The following is a 17,608-nucleotide window of genomic DNA, read 5'->3' as shown; positions in this document are numbered from 1 at the left end:
TATGTTTTAACTTTCGCGATTTTCTCGTGCCCGACATGATCACCAAAATTTAAGCTTCACGAAATATTTTTTCTCGGAGAATTTTTCAACTTCGGTTTTGTTCATATAAAATTGGCGAAATTTTCAGCTCACGAAATTGCCGATAGTTTCATTTTCACGAACATTACAGCTCGCAAAAATAAGTGTTTTTGCAGTAGTGAATAACGCAATATTAAAAAGGACGTAAATAAATTTAAAAAAATGTTTATTTGGTATTATTTTTTAAAATTAATGAACATTTTAACTGAGGAATCAATTTTATAACACACATTTTTATCAATTAACTTTTAAACTGAGATAATGCAGCAAAATTAAGACAAAACTGAGCACCCGCACTCTGTCTCATTTTTTGAATAACAAATCAGAGAATTTGAATCATCATTTGACATCATTTGACTGATTTGGAACCTAATTTAAAGTTTAAAGCCGAAATTCCTAGCTAGACAGGCCAGTGAAGAATGAAGGAAAACTTCTGTTTGTGATTTTGTGTGTGTGTGTGTGTGTGTGTGTGTGTGTGTGTGCATTGCGTATCCTTTATTCTTAGATATATATTAGTTGTTTAGTTTATACATCCTTTTACATGTAAACTTTAAAAAAAAAATAAACAAAAAAGACAAACCTTAAAAAGCATACCTTTTAAATAACAAAATGCTTGTAGAAAAAGGCTAGAGAAGAATTAAAAGACATTATGCAGACTTCTTAGTTTGTTAAAAATAACATTAATTGAAAAGGCGATCATAATTCGGAAAACTTAAGCTTAAATCTTGCAAGTTTTACTTCAACTTTTGTTTAAGCCATACATTTTCAAGAAAATTTTTATTTATTTTATTTATTTATTATTTTACTTTTTATATTTTATTTCGAAGCTTTCCTAATTACATGCATAAATCAAACAAAATATTTCATAAAATATTTGAATGCGTAGATAAACATACAGGAAAGAATTCAAAAATACAATAAAATACAAACTTACTAAAATACTTCCAGAGTTCTCGTTTTTAACTCTCCACACAAAAAAAAGAAAAAATTACAATATGGGATCACATTTGACCCTATCAAGCTCTTGTAACATAATTACAGAACATTTATTCGATATACGTGAAAGCTATCCGAACATTTCGAAACGTTTTCCATTCTTAACTGCAACTCGTGACTGAAGCAGGAAACGTCTTGCTATACATACATGTTCGATGTTTTAGAATATAAAAGAACTTTTTTTTCTAATCAAATTGATAGCTGAAAGCTTTGAAACAATTGTTTAAAGTCGGAGTCTTTGAACTTGAGGGTCAGAAATCTCAAATAGGGTATTTAAGATTCATTAATTACCGAAAATACGTGTGGCAACGGTGAAGAAATTTTCTTCTTCGATCAGTTCTAATATCAAATTAACAATTAAGCATCTTAAGTTGCGTAAGTTGAAAGCTTCTAAATCACTTTTACCTTAATTATATTTAGTTTTTAATATAAAAGAGAAGCCTTCTATATATATGTGTGTGTAAGTGTGTATTCTTTTTACTAAAAGGATGTTTTTTAAATCAATTTAGCTCTAATATGACAGTAAAGTAATATGTAATATTCTAAAACAATCATTTAGAAACATTCTACATTTTTCTTGATAGTTATTTCTATAGCATTATAATCAAATTTACACATTTCAGAAGCTGCTGCAACAGTTTTTGCATACAATTCTGTAAGAGCTAATGAAAGTACTAATAAATACTAGATTCAAGTCCAAATTGAAACAAATAACATTGATGCATTTAATTTGTATTTCAAATCAGAAAAAAAAATTAATTTGAATTTTGACCTCTTGAATTCAAATTATGTTTTTCGCAATCACGAGTGTGTGTGTGTGTGTGTGTTTGTATGTAGGCATGTGTGTTTATGTGTGTGTGGGGGTATGTGTGTTTGTGTGTAGGGGTATGTGTATGTGTGTGTAGGCATGTGTGTTTGTGTCTGTGTGCAGATATGAGTGTGGGTAGTTGTGTGTATGAGTGTTTGTGTGTGGTGGGGAATGTGTATGTGTGTGTAGGCATATGTGTTTGTGTCTGTGTGCAGGCATGAGTGTGATGAGTGTGTGGGTAGTTGTGTGTAGTCATGAGTGTGATGAGTGTGTGGGTAGTTGTGTGTAGGCATGAGTGTGATGAGTGTGTGGGTTGTTGTGTGTAGGTGTGTGTGTATGAGTAGGTGTCTGTATGTATGCGTGTGTGTGTATGTATGTGTTTGAGTGTGTGTATCTGTTTGTGTATGTGTGTGTGGGTGCATGTATTTGTGTGTGCGTGTGTGTGTGTGTGTGTGTGTGTGTAGTTGTGTGTGTAGTTGTGTGTGTGTAGTTGTGTGTGTAGTTGTGTGTGTGTGTAGTTGTGTGTGTATGCGCGTGTGTGCAGGACATGGATGCAACCTGGAGACGGTTTTCGATATAGGAGCAGCATCGTGAGGAGCCGGTCGACGGTGATGCTGCAGAGGGTGCTGGCGGGAAAATAAAATGATAGCACATCAAAACAGTCAAGTGAGAACAATAAGCAATCATGATTGCTCAAAAAAAAAAAAACAAGAAATGTCTTTCGTTTGAGCAGCAAAGGACTTGTCCCTTTGTCGCATTGTTCATAAACTTACTTTTTAACCTACTTAGAGGCAATACCATGCCCACTCAATGTTAAACTCCGTAGACCATTTAGGCTACTTGGGCTTGCTGACAGTTGAGTTTATAAGCAATTAATTAAATTCAATAACTTACCACATTAAAAGTGTTCAAGTTTTAATGAATGCAAGTAACAAAAATAGTTTTTAAATAAAAACCAAATGGTGTAGGAAAAATAATATAAATATCTGAAAAGTCAAGTTTTGTAACTAACTTTTTGAGAGTTACCAATTCACATTAACTTGAACGTACTCATTACTGTTCATTTTGTGCTCCTCGAAGCTTTTATAACTTTCAATAATTTTATTCATAAGTGTACTTTTTTCGTTTAAAAGCCATGTCACAAAAAAGTGGAATAATCAAGTGTATCGACTCTCTAGTGAAAATTTTTTTAAGTGTAAATAAATGCAGCACATGTCCTCGAACCAGTACTTAATCTACAATGTTTATTTTTCTCTTATTTGAGTTCTATTATATCTTGTAAACGACTCCGCGTCTTTGAAAGTCAATCAAAAATTACTTATTGTCTTTCTGAACCTATTATTTCTCTGAAATTTACCTCTGAAAAATCACTAGTCCCGATAAAGGAAAAAGATTATTTTCGTCAACTGTTCACATCCGCTTTTACGGATAAAATACTTATAGCAAAAAAGTACAGTTCAAGGCTTGACAATATTAAACGTGGTTAAAAATATAATGAACGAAAACTTATATGCGTTATAAAAAGTATTTTATTTTTTAGTGTCGATGATTTTTTGTAATAAACTCCTTCATGACGAAAAGAAATCTGTAATTAAAATTAAAATACTTACGTTTACCTACGTGTGAAAAATTAAAACAGTCATATCAACGTTAAAATTATACAAGCAGACGAAGGAATTGCAGTCCCGTGTTTGACGGTTATTCGAATGTATTTTCACATTCAAGCTAATGTTTTGAAAGTGAAAAAAAGGCTTATTGTAGCTCCAAAACACTTGAATTGACAAAAAGACGTCGCGTGAACTCAAAACACATGTCTTTACTTTTTTGCTATTTATGCAATTTTATCGTGTTTTACAATGTTTTAAAGTCTGTAAAAACTTGCAAAAAGGAGAAGTAATTTTCTTAGGCTCGTATCAACACAAAGTACTAATCACCAGGGACGCTCCGAATTAAAATTTTTAGGAGGACGGAAAATCTCAATTTGCAGAATGGAGTTCCAAATTTTGCCGAATGGAACTCCAAATTTGGTCAAATGACGATTACTTTGCCGAATGGAGTTCCAAATTTGCTGAATGGAACTCCAAATTTGGCCGAATGATGATAATTTTGCCGACAAGAGCTCCAAATTTCGCCGAATGAATTGCAAATTGTAATGAGTGATGAAAATTTTCCGAATCGGCAGACAAAACGTGCCGAATAAGGAATTTTTCGAAAGGTCACACTGACCACCCGTGACCTCCCATCCATCGGGCCACTCCTGCCAATAACTTCTTGTTGCGTTGTTCTTTTCTTCTGCTTAATCTATAACTTTGCAAAAAGAGGCAATGCTGTTTGAAGCTAGTATTTGGACGAAAATAAGTACAGTAAAACCCCTCCTAACAGAGAGCCCTCGAATGCGGAGGCCCCTCTTATGCAAACAATTCTTAATTCCTCGATTTCAAGGCCAAATAACATTATTATACCCCTATCCTAAGGACAGCCCTCCATTGCAGACAAAAAAATGTGCCCGGTTAGTGTCCGCATTAGAGTGATTTTACTGTACTAATAGTTGCTTGCTATATTTGTTGACTGCCTATATGTACAGGTAATTATCAAAATAATGGAAACACTTGTGAATAAAAGGGACTTTTTTGAATCCGCTTCGCAAGTAAAGAAGAATAAAACTAAATATCATTTTTTGAAATAAATAGCAATGTACTGTCTGACCACGGATTGTATGGAAAGACAAACATCCGTTTTACAACCGGAAATGGAGAAATCGATTATTTTTAGCGATTTCAGCTTTTGCAGAAGCAGAGTCTCATTCAAATGAGCGGAATACACGCATCAAATTTTTACTTTTCTCCCTAATTCAGATAGATTCGTCTCATCTGGACGTTTGAAAATTCCATACAATCCGTGGTTGGACAGTATAAGATCTGGTAGTATATGGTAGTTTAACGGAAGTTCTGGAAGTCTTGGGTTTTTTTTCAAGCTCGTGAAATGACGGACTTCTCAATTTTTTAAAGAAGCCAACTTGTTGGAGCGCGTCTAGCTGGAGCAAATGTAACTGAAACATTTCAACTTCTTGGCGTTTCCAGAGATATAGTATTTAAAGTCATTATAGGGGGGGCATACACACATCGCGGTAAGACAAGTTTGGCAAAGCAAAACAGTGGAAGTAAAGAGAAGTTCAGTAAAAGAAACCGACGGGTGTTAAAGTGGATTGTAGTGTCTAAAAAGTGAACAACAGCAGCAAAAGTGACCACAGAACTCAATCACGATCTGGATTCGCCAGTGTGACTGATTATAGTTAGAAGGGCTCCTTTATTAACAGAACATTTACGGCAGAGCAGCGATTCCGAATTTTTTTTTCCAAGTGTTTCCATTATTTTGATAACTACCTGTATATCAAGCTATTCACAGAAGTTGGGCCTGTTTCACACATCACCGGTGGGCAACACATTAAATTTGGCTGTTATAGAAACATTCAAATTCTGATAACGTTCTGCGTAAAAGGTAAAATAGAATACCGCTACAGGGAAACTAAGTTCGGCAAGCGTCAGGATCCATCACCCCAGTTCCCCAAAAACTTCTTTTCAAGTCAGGGCTGATCGAACTTGACACCGCTAATCAGACGTCATTGTAAGCTCTGGAGATCAAGTTACAGTTACAGTGCTGTCGATCTCTTCACGTCATTCCTTCCCGTTCCATCTCCTCCTCCTACGGATCTCCGGGGTCCTCCCTACCGGTTTATCCCTACCTTGAACGTGAGAAAAGGATTTTGATTTAAATAGGGGGCTTGAGAGTTTTTATTTGTTGTACAGTGAAATCACTCCACAATGCTGTTTTCCGGACTGAAAAAAAGGTAAAAAAGAAAAAAGCTGTCGAGATGTGTTACGGTTGCAGACACAATGTGTTAAATTATTCCTTTTTAAAATTGGTTTCTTACGGTCAACATATTTACATTTGCGTAGTTGGGTTTCAATTGTGCAATTCGCGTATTATGGATTGAAAAAGTCTTGTTTGAAGGAAATTTCACATCAATTGTGTCTTCCTTAAACATACTCCATCCCTTTCAACACATTCAACTTTATTACATTTAACAAATTATGGAATGACGTATGTAAGAGTGCTTGGCCGTTGCTTTTGCAAAAAAAAAAAAAAAAATCAAGGTACTATAAAATTCCCCATAATTGTAAACATACAATTTTGAGATAGTTAAGCAATTTTAGCAATATACAGAAAATAGCAAAATGTTGTTGTAGAACAAATCAATAAAACGGACATAAATATCAAAACAATAATTTCATTTTTTCCAATGAAAGAAGTTATCTAAATATGAAAAGATTAAAATATTCTTTTAAATAGCAAACGTGTTAATTTATTATTCTTATTATTTAATAAAAGTGTTTAGCCAAATAGAAGTAGTCATTGGCTATTAAATGTAAGAAACCAAACCCAGTGGCACGACAGCCCATGGGGACCAAGGCCAACTGTGCTCATCTCAGTTTTCCTGCCCAAAGGCTCAGGGGCGCTAGGCAGATGTGCCAGTTAGATGATCAGCCTAACTTTAACCCCTAGGTTTAGTTCCCAAGCACGCTTGTATTCATTTTATTGACGCTCTAAAGGCATGAACGGCTGAGTCGATCACGTCCGACCCGGGGATAGAACCCGGACCTGTGGCGTCCACTGAGCCACTGGGTTTCTATTAAATGTAAAACAAGATGCTAATATCTTTGTTTTTGTTGATGCAGGAGGACGAGAATGGTATTTTATCAGGTCATTAATGGACCGCATGCTTTTGATTTTGTAACTAGTATGGAAAACACACTATAATTCCGTAATCGAGTGTTCCTTGTAAACACTTATGTGGGGAAAATAATAAGTTAGTTTCTTAATTTCCTTTGAAGGTTTATTAAACACTACGACATATTAAACATTTTATTTTCCTCAAGTAATTTCATTGCCATGAACCGGCATCTTTGCTGCTTCTATTTTCTACTTCTTCAAACCCCATAGTAGTATGTCTAATCTCATATCATCCTTCTTCATTAATATGAACTGATTTGTTGACGTTTCCAACATCCCTTACTCCAGATTTTTGTTTTCTTTGGGGTTTTGAATTCCCAAAGCATCTAATCTCTTTCTTCATCTTTTTTGTTTTAGTACTTGGAGAATAAACAAACAGGAGATAAATATTAAGAGTTTCAAAGTTTCTTTTTTTTTTTCTACCTTAAAATCACCCGTATTTTCTTATTTCATCTTCACCATTAAAAGCTAACCCAGTTATGTCTCAGTAACCATTTAAGAAGTATATAAAATGTTCAACTTCTCCCATCACATTCCTCTAATATTTATCAGAACTTTAGAACCTACGAGTAAACTAGTCCCCTTACCTCAATTTGTTTCTCCACAGACAGTTACTCGCTAATATTATTCGTTCAAATACTACAGTTTGACCATCGATTACATGGAAAGGCTAATATCCGGTTTATAGGCGGAAATGGACGTATCTATTAGTTTATAGGGGTTTGTTTCAGATGTGCAGTTTTGCGTCTCTATTATTTAGCCTTAGTTTTGTAAAAATGAAAATTTGCTTGCAGCAACATTTTCTGAAACTAAAGTAGATTCGATCTCTATTCTCACGGCAAAAGTTAATTGATTTATTTGTTCACAACAAAGTTTTGAACTTACCATTTTGCTTTTACGTTCTTGAACGAAATGAAAATATTTTATTTTCTTTTTGTTGTTTCCATGGTAACTATCTTTGTTCTCCCCTTACTTTATTTCGGAGAATGCAATAAATGAATAAGGTACTAGTGACATTATAAAACGCGTGCATAAAAATATCATCGTTCATTTTCCCATCTTCCCTGCTAGATTGAATCAGATGGAATCGTCTTTACTTGGCAGATGGCCAGATTACATACAATCCGTGGTCAAACAGTATTTCCTTATAAACTTTTCCGTGGATACCACAGTTGCATGAATTATTTCGCCAGTGTCAAGGACTTCAAATTTAAGCTCCTCACAAATGAAGCTATTTTTATTACTGTCAATAACATTTTTTTTGCATATATATATATATATATATATATATATATATATATATATATATATATATATATATATATATATATATATATATATATACCACAACTTAGTCAGAATAAATAAAAAAATAAATAAATGAGTTACTGTATGAACAGATTAATGATACGATTTTTGTTCAAATGTGAACTACATAAAGTTTTTTGTATGTTTAGTAATGTGTTTCTCATTCAAAATGCATTTAAAGCACTTGTGCGTTTTGGAGTTACAATGGTGTGACATTGTTTAAAACGAGTTTCAAATACACAAGATTTAAAAATTTACAATAACATGATTCTTGTACAATTATGGTTACAATACAGTTATGGCAAAATTGGTTACAACTAAGCTTTTTAGAAGAAACCGGCACAATTTTCTTCAAATATATGTTTGAATCACCAATGGCTTTCGGAACTTTTAAAACGTGATTTCCGTTCAAACATGAAATGAAAATGCATGTGAATAATAACAACATGATCTTCTTTATTTTCAAATATTACACATTACGCAGTCCTTGGATGGAATAACTGAGCTAGTGGTGTGTTTTATGTATTACACATTGCTCTTTGAAATTATATTATCATTTTTTATTCAAATATGCATAGACGGCTAGTACGGGGAAGGGGGGCAAGGGCAGGGGGCAAATATTAATGCCGGGTTGATTTTTTTTTCTATAGAGTGGATTGATTTATTTCACGAAAACAAAAACTAAAAAGTTCAAACAAATGGATTTTTCTCATGTTATTTCGTAAGAATGAGTTTATGGTGGTCATTCGTCCCGATTTGTGATGCCATATTTCACATATTTAGAAGTCACTTAATTAGCGAAGTTAAAAGTCAAACTTTGCGGGGAAAAAAAACACCTCATGGGCCCCCGAACCTTACATTCCTCACACTTCTTATAACCACCCACTTTTTTGGTACACCAGCCGCCTACGCAAATTAGAATCTAAAAGACATGTATTTGGATTTATAACGCATGATATTTTTCTAATCTACATTTGAAACATACATGTTTTTTTCGCTTTGAAATGTTCTGCATATTTCACTGAAAATACTCTACACCAGTATCTAATCTTCGTGTGAGAGAAAGTGAACACAAACTTTCCCTCCAAATTTACGTGAAATATCGACTCCTCTACAAAGCAGCTCCAACGGCATCGAATTACAATCCAAGCGAAATTGTGCCATATCCAACTTGAAAAATGTTCGGCATGCCTTTCCAATAACCTTCCCGAGCAGACCTTTTCAAAAAATTAAACTTTATTAGTTCTAGCACCTCGGCACAAAACAGAATCGCACTAACGTGATTTATGGTCCAATATGTGTCCCATAACACATTCCGTTAATAGTCCAACTCCTCAACAGGCCGTTTTTTTCCGTCGAAAGGGGGGGAATATCGAATAACAATATCTTCGCATCCTCAGAGGCGAAGAAGAGGTGTCACTTGCGTTTACCAAACCACAAAAGCGCAAAGAAGTGGGACTGCTAATGACTATGACTTAGCTTATACAATAACACAGTCTGACAGTCGCTGTAAAAGGATACCTTTCAATACAACTGCTCTCAGTCGGCTCCCTCTCTCTCTGTATGAAATGTAGGTTGGAACAAACACAGATTTAGTTACACCAGAGGTGTGTGACCGTTTGTGGGCTTCCTTTTTTTTCGGACTTCTTCCGAATTTTTTTGTCCCTTCCTTCGAAAAATATTAAACCCCATATCGAACAAAAAGGGTTAATGGCGAAGAAAAGAGAGGTTCGAGTCCTAATGGTTTTTACTCGGAGGATTTTTGACTGGCTGCTGAAGAGGTGTGAATGAATAATAATGAATGAAAAAACCACATCGCTTTCTGTCTGAGGTCAGACACCTCATTCTTTGGGAGCCCATTGCCTTGAGGTGTAAAATGTGGTGCGAATATCTCTCGAAATAAATAAATAAATAAAATAGTCTTTTCAGGTTGGAAGAAGTGGACATCTATGAGTAGAATAGTTTTTCTAGGCGAGAGAAATGGACATGCATAAATAAAATGATCTTTCGGAGTTAAAAAAGAGGTGAAAGAAAAAAGGAGGTGGGGAACATCTTTTGATCGAGAATTTTTCCTAGGTTAAAATAAGTGGACAACTGCAAGTGAAATATTCTTTCCCGGATAAAAGAATGATAATATATATATATATATATATATATATATATATATATATATATATATATATATATATATATATATATATATATATATATATATATAGTCGGACCTCCATATATCCTCCATATATCGAAGTAGCAAATTGCCGGCAAAAAAATTCGATATATAGAAATTTCGATATATAGAAACGATCTCATTTTATCCTAAAAATCTCCTAAAACATTAAAATTAAAGCTAATTTTCGTGTATGAAACCTAATTTCTTTTTTATACGAGCATCGGATTAAATGAAAGTTAATAATTAAAAAAATAACAGAGATTACATTTTTGCGCCTTCATACATCTTCATTCTTCTTCAATTCAACTTGATCCGCAACATGAGGGGATTTTCGTTTTGAGAATGTAATCGAGAGAAAAATAAGGAATCAATCAACTTAACTTGAATGATTTTAACTGCAGCTAAAACGACTAGGAATGATAATCAACAGACAAAAGGGATAACTTAAAACTGATTTGACAATGTTACTGGTTACAACTAAGATATTTGAAATAAACTAGATTTAATTTAAGAACGAAACAACGACCTTTCTACACACCCCTCAACCCCAGATTCCTTATGAGTTTCGTAGCAACCTTTAGTGAACATAATTTTCTCCCCAAACCTTTATTTTTCATGAGACAAACAGTTTGAAGCGGAAAAAATCTACTAATGTCTCGAAAAAAAATTCGATATATAGAATTTTTTTCGATACACAGAAACAATTTTTCTATGTAATGAACATAGAAATTTGCTGGGATTTCGATATATAGAAAATTTTGATATGTGGAAGTTCGATATATGGAGGTTCTACTGTATATTGTTTTCAAAGTTAAACGGACATGCATAACTGAACTAGAGTTCAGAAGTTAAAAACAAAACAGACGTGGGAAGGGCATCTATACATCGCGAATTTTCCTAGTTCAAAAGAAATAGATATCAGTAAATAAAATATTATTTTCAAGGTAGAAGAAAGAATTGTCGCGCTCAGAATAAAACCTCAAAAAAAATAAATAAATAAATAAATAAAAGAAAAAATAAATAAATAAAATAAAAAAATAAATAAATGAAATAAAAATTTAAAAAATCATAAAATAACAATTGAAAAGTCAAATTGTTCTATCTGGGAAAATCGTTACAGTCTTTGAACCATGCGGGTTAACTTTGTTGTATGGGTTTACTTTTGTATTTTCAAGTGTGTTTGATTTCAAAAGGAACTGTCGAAGACCTGATGGTAAAGCTACAATATTTATTTCACTTTTAATTTTTACAAAGTAAGTTGGAAATACTGTCCACATTTATTTGTAGTCCAGCAATTCTGATGTGACTGTTTGGGAGCTACTCCCGAATGCTGATTTGAAACTGTTGGAATGTCTCGTTCTGTATATTGTATTATTCTCTTTCAATGTTCTCTAATAAATAATAGGAATCTTGTGATGCTGTGTAATTAATGAGAAGTTTTAAAAGTACTTAGAAATTTTATTTTCCTTGCTTAATATTGAATTATTTTTTATTAAAATCAATTATTTTGCATCACATTTCCGACGGGGTTCGAAGTGACCCAAAGTTTCATGATAGCTTTGAAATGGGTCAACAACTCATTTTGAACGGTTTAATAATTATTATTCCTTATTTTTAAAACTGTTTAATACTTTAGAAGTTTTTCTTCAATGTTATGCCAATAGATACAACAGCACTATTAAAATGTGAGTGTGGATGTTAAATGTTACTCGAAGTGACTGTACAGACATTTTTCTTATACTGTTGCCTTAAAGTCAAATTTTTAAAAAACGCTTACTATTATATTTCAAAGATCTGTTCATATTTTGCCTTAACTAAATGGTGTGAAATAAAATGTTCTTGCAACCTTGTGTTAAAAGATAAAAATGGTAATTTGTTATCTAGTGCATTTTTGACAGAGAGATTTTTCCGTCTATCAGTCAGAAACAGGTTTTAAACACTTAATACTGTAGCTTTCTCGAGGGAAAAGGATTTTCTCACACAAAATTATTAGTACGAATACGCGTTTTGTATTTTAGTCAGACCCCTTGCACTGCAATACATGTACACAAAAAATATTTCGTAACGTAGTTCGTTGATTATCTATGTCACAAACATGCTTCTATCGTCAATAGCGGCGATAATTATGTAGGTAGTTAGTCGTGCATAACGTATCTAGCAGTATATTCAGCACATTATCGCTCATTAGGCAGGGCTAAGGCAGAAATACATGAAAAAATATTATTTTCAAGGTGAAAGAAAAAATTGTCGCGCTCAGAACAAAACCTCAAAAAAAAAAAAATCATAAAATATCAATTGAAAAGTCAAATTGTTCTACGTGGGAAAGTCTTTCCACTTTCCTATGCCGAGCTGATGAGTGCTAATAAGCACGAAACTGCAGTTCTCGGCTTGAATGACTGAGTTGGTGGTGTATTTCATGTATTTCTACTTTAGCCCTGTCTAATGGGTCCCGATAATGTACTGAATATACCATGCCTTGCCTTCAATCTTCGAGTTGAACCGAACCATTGCTTCGGTCACTCGTCTGGTCTGTGCTAATTCTACATTAGCTACCAGTTTGTTTGGCACTATTGGCTTCCTTAAGAGGTTTTCCATCTCCAGCTCAGTCACTTTCCTATGCCGGGCTGATGAGTGCTAATTAGCACGAAACTGCAGTCCTTGACTGGAATGACTGAGCCTGGCGGTGTATTTCATATATCTAGCAGTGTTAAGAATCTCTTCATCTGACTTTGCATTGACCAGTTTGCGGAACGTTTTAAAAACGCTCTGCTGCGTCTTACCGTCTACTCCATATTGACGTCATATTTGCAGGCTCAAGACAATGTGACGATGTCTGGCACTCATACACCATAGAATGTAGGGGTCAAGGCAACCTAAGACGGTGAGATGGAGCTGGACGTTACCTTAAAAACCGAGCCTTTTCATTGCAAGGTTTAGATAACCGTTTCTGAACCGTCTCATTTCACCGGGAAACTTTCTTTTAATCTTATGAAGTATTAAATTTGTTTTACATTTTGCTTAAGAAGTATTATAATTTCATTTATGAGTACAAAATATCCTTATGCTGTGTGGAATCTTGGTAATCTTTTCTTCCTGGTGGATGGTTCAAAATGGTCCTTGGGTGTCCGAAAAGTGCTTGACACATTTTAAAAAGTCATAGAAGGCAACAAGTTTTCGAATGAGTATGCTATTTTCGCCATAATACTTCAAAGGTTCAAGAATTTCTTATGTCATCGTAAAAAAAATAATAAAAAAATAAAAATAATAAAAATAAAAAAAATAAAGAAAAGGACCAAAAGAAAAATATAACTATAAGTAAACAGTACTCAAACTCATCCCATGTCTTCAAACGGTACATACATTGAACTATGGTAATGAAAAATATTCCTTTCTGTTTAATAAGAATGATTAAACACCTGTAATGACGTCTGGGTTTCTCACTGTGACGATACAGCAATAACAATCACGATTGCTAATTGTTTTTTTATTTGACTGTTCGTGGCGTTTTGGTTCCCTTTTCAGCTTGAACCAGGAGCCTCTGCAGGTGCGTCTGCTCTGGTGCTCCCAGAATCGGCTTCTACTGGGCTGGGGCGTCCATGTCCTATACACACATCCACACTCACCTTTACACACATACACACAGGTCTATGTACACACACACGCACGCATACACACACACATGCCTACAAATACAGCTTACACACGTAACGGTCCAAGAGGAAGGGCAGGTTTGGGGATGGGGGGGGGGGGAGAAGAAGCCATTTCTAGAAACATTTTAGGGTCCTGTCGCAACTCGTGATTCCAAAACACATAATTTGAATTCAAAATGTCAGAATTCAAATTAATTGTTGATTTGATTTTTTTTTTCTTTTTCTTCCCTTTTTAGCCTACTTTCTCAGTAACAGTCCAAGAAAAAAGAAAAAAGCATGAAAGAAGGCTTAATGCATCTTAAAAATATTGCAAAAAATAAAACAAAGTCAAAAACAAATAAAATAATTAAATAAATATCGAAAAATTACAATTGGAAGGTAGGGTAATTAGACGGGGAAAATGTTTGTCAGTCTGTCTGTCTGTCTCCCCTCCCCCCTCCTAATAACTTTTGAGTGAATAAACCAATTTGAACAATTTTTTTTTCGAAAGATATGTTGGCGAGGACACCTCATTCCCATATTTCGCTCTTTGATTTGAACAATTTTTCGATCAAATTTTGAACGGATCAAAAAAACTTAACATTAGCGGCTACCGGAAAACTGGAAGTCAATATAGATTCCGAACTTAAAGTAGGATTTACTTCAAACAACTTTTGTCGGAAGTAGCTCTTGACGAACAACTCCCGACTCTGAAAGTTTTAGGGCACTTGACTCCGACATTTGTTCCCGAAAATTAGTCGGACTCCGACTCCACGACTTGGACTCTGACTTCGTAGCTTTGGCAAAAATTTATACACGGATGAAAAATGACTGACTCTGACTCTTGGAAATTTGACTCCTACTCCGACGCCTTTGTCTCAAAATAAGTCCGACTCCAACTCCAGAAAAATTGGCAGAGTTGCGCACTCTAAGGGAAATTGACCGTTTCCGACTCCGAGTCTTCTTCTTGAAAACCTTCGGCTCCCGAATATGACTCCTTAACTCCTTAATGAGATTAACTCCGACTCCACTGCCACGGTCTTTACTGAGAAATAATTATTCCTTATATGATTTGTTTTTATTCTCACTTTAATGTTTTAATTCATGTATTCACTTTTCGGCGGATAAATTCGGAGTCCTTTATGTTTCTATATAAAGGTATCCGCAAACGATTTTTTTTCCTTGACAACGAAAATTATTTGTTTAAATTGACATTTTGTTTTTATTTATTTTTCAATTGTACATTAGTTGATTTTTAAAAAATACTTTTTGGTAACAGGGTGAAAACAAAAAAAAAATTTTTAAATGTTTTTAAATGATGTATTTATTTTAATGAGCTTATTAATTTTAATTCTTTTTTTTTCTTTCTGGAAGCGGGGAAAGATTTTTTTTATGGAAAACGTGTAGCTGCTTTGTTTAAACGGTGCTGCTATTTTATTTGTTCGTTTATTTATTTATTTATTTTTACTCATCTAATTCTTCAGATGAGTGAGGCATATTTGTTCCTAGAAATCAGCCAAAAATATTAATGTTTGAAACAATTTACGATCTTAGCTATTTGTGAGAATATTGATCAGATACTAGAAAGTAGATACATTGGTGTACGGGAAAGTAGGCTCGTTTAGTTCTGGACGGAACTTCTAGTTTAACGGTGTCATAAAAACCTCTTGAACCAGCATGGCTCAAACTGCGCATTTATACAATTCCTTGATTTTCCATGAGTTTTTTTAAATGTGTCAAGGACTTTTCGGACACCCTGTATATTTTGCCATACTGGGATTGGCAATATGGCTTGACATCAAGGAGTTTTTGGAGTTTAAACCCTAAAACTCCCACACTGCACCCTTGGAGCTCCGTATTAGACCACAAAAGTGCTCCTTAACAGCATGAGAGTTCTTTTGTCTCCACAGCAACATAACCTAAAAACGAAACTTCACTGCTTGCTTCTTCAACTAGCAGTTTCTATTTTCACGAATCTCCCTACATTTAGGGAAAAGTTTCACTTTTGAAGCATCTTTTCAATCCCTCATCTTCTACCATGTCTGCAGTGAAATGCAGAAAAAAAAAAAAAAACCTTCGCCACATACACATAGTAGCAATTACGTTACATTTGGAAGCAGCTGGGAAGGCTGGCTCACTTTTTGTGCAGCCAAGGCTCACACCCTATCATTAAATATTTTTTTCCTATTTCTTTTCTACCTTTTGAAATTGTCACCCAGAGGAGCCGCTACTGTCGCGAGGGTTATCTGGGCGGTCCCATTGAAATGCGAGAAATGTGAAGCATTAACACCCAAATCAATGGAAATGTAACGGAATTAGACGAAAGGTCCCTGCTCAGAAAAAGTGGAGGTCGACTGAGGTAAAAGGAAATCACTTCATGAGCAAGTTTTTCTTTTTTTTTTTTTGTTCGTGTACTGAGTTGAATCTCGGTCTCGAAGTCATTGGTCCCTAGAAAGATGCTCAGAATTACTAAAGAAGTGAACATCAAGAAAACTTTCTGATTTTATTTTGAGAGACCTATAGACAAAAATTACGTTTCAAACATTATCTTCATTCTGAAATATTTGCAATTATAAATTAGTGCTTCAGTTATAAAACAAAGACATTATTAAGTACCAGTTCATGATTTCGAGCATTGCTTTCATTCAGAAAATTTTGAAATTATGAATTGGTTCTTCAGTTATAAAGCAAAGACATTGCTATAAAGCAAATTTGACTTGACTTTGGCTGAGACTTTGCTTATAAAGCAAAGACAGTTATAAAGCAAAGACATGGCTATAAAACAAATTTGACTTGACTTTGACTGAGATTTTGCTTATAAAGCAAAGACAGTTATAAAGCAAAGACATGGCTATAAAGCAAAGACATGGCTATAAAGCTAATTTGACTTGACTTCGCTTATAAAGCAAAGACATAAAGCAAAGACATTGCTTTATAGCTAAAGTGCCAATTCATAGTTGGCCAAGTCAAGCAATACCTTCATTCTTAACTTGTTGCAATTATTATTGGTGCTTCAACTATAAAACAAATACTTTGTTTAGTACCAGTTCATGATTTCCAGCAATTCTTCATTCAAAAATGCTTGAAATTATGAGTTGAAACCTGAGTTATAAAACAAAGACATTGCTTTACAACTAAACACCAGTTCATAATTTCGAGCATTACCTTCATTCGGAAATTGTAGAAATTATGAATTGGTACTTCAGTTTCAGTTATAAAGCAAAAACACTGCTTTTACAACTGAAGTACCAATTCATAATTTCAAGCATTATCTTCATTCAGAAATGCTTCAAATTATGAGTTGATACCTCAGTTATAAAACAAAGGCATTGTTTTACAACTAAAGTAGCAATTCATAATTTCTAGCATTGTCTTTATTCCGAAATGTTTGAAATTATGAATTGGTACTTCAGTTATAAAATAAAAACATTGTTTTACAACTAAAGAACCCATTAATGATTTCAAGCATTATTTCCATTCTGGAATGGTTGAAATTATGAATTAGTAATTCAGTTATAAAGCGAAGACAATAATCAGTTATAAATCTTCACAACTGAAGTACCATTCGAAAATGCTTGAAATTATGAACTGGTATTTCAGTTATAAAATGAAGACATTGTTTTACAACTAAAGTTACAATTCATAGTTGTAAGCATTATCTTCTTTCTTAAATATTTGAAATTATGAATTGGTACTTCAGTTCTAAAAGTAAAACATTGTTTTACGACTAAAGTACCAATTTGAAATTTACGAACATTCTTTTATTCCGAAATATTTGAAATTATGAACTAGTACTTCAGTTTTAGAAAAATATATTGATTTACA

The sequence above is a fragment of the Uloborus diversus genome, chromosome 9 (genome assembly GCF_026930045.1).
Source record: "Uloborus diversus isolate 005 chromosome 9, Udiv.v.3.1, whole genome shotgun sequence".
NCBI lineage: Eukaryota > Metazoa > Arthropoda > Arachnida > Araneae > Uloboridae > Uloborus > Uloborus diversus.
This window is presented reverse-complemented; position numbering follows the sequence as displayed.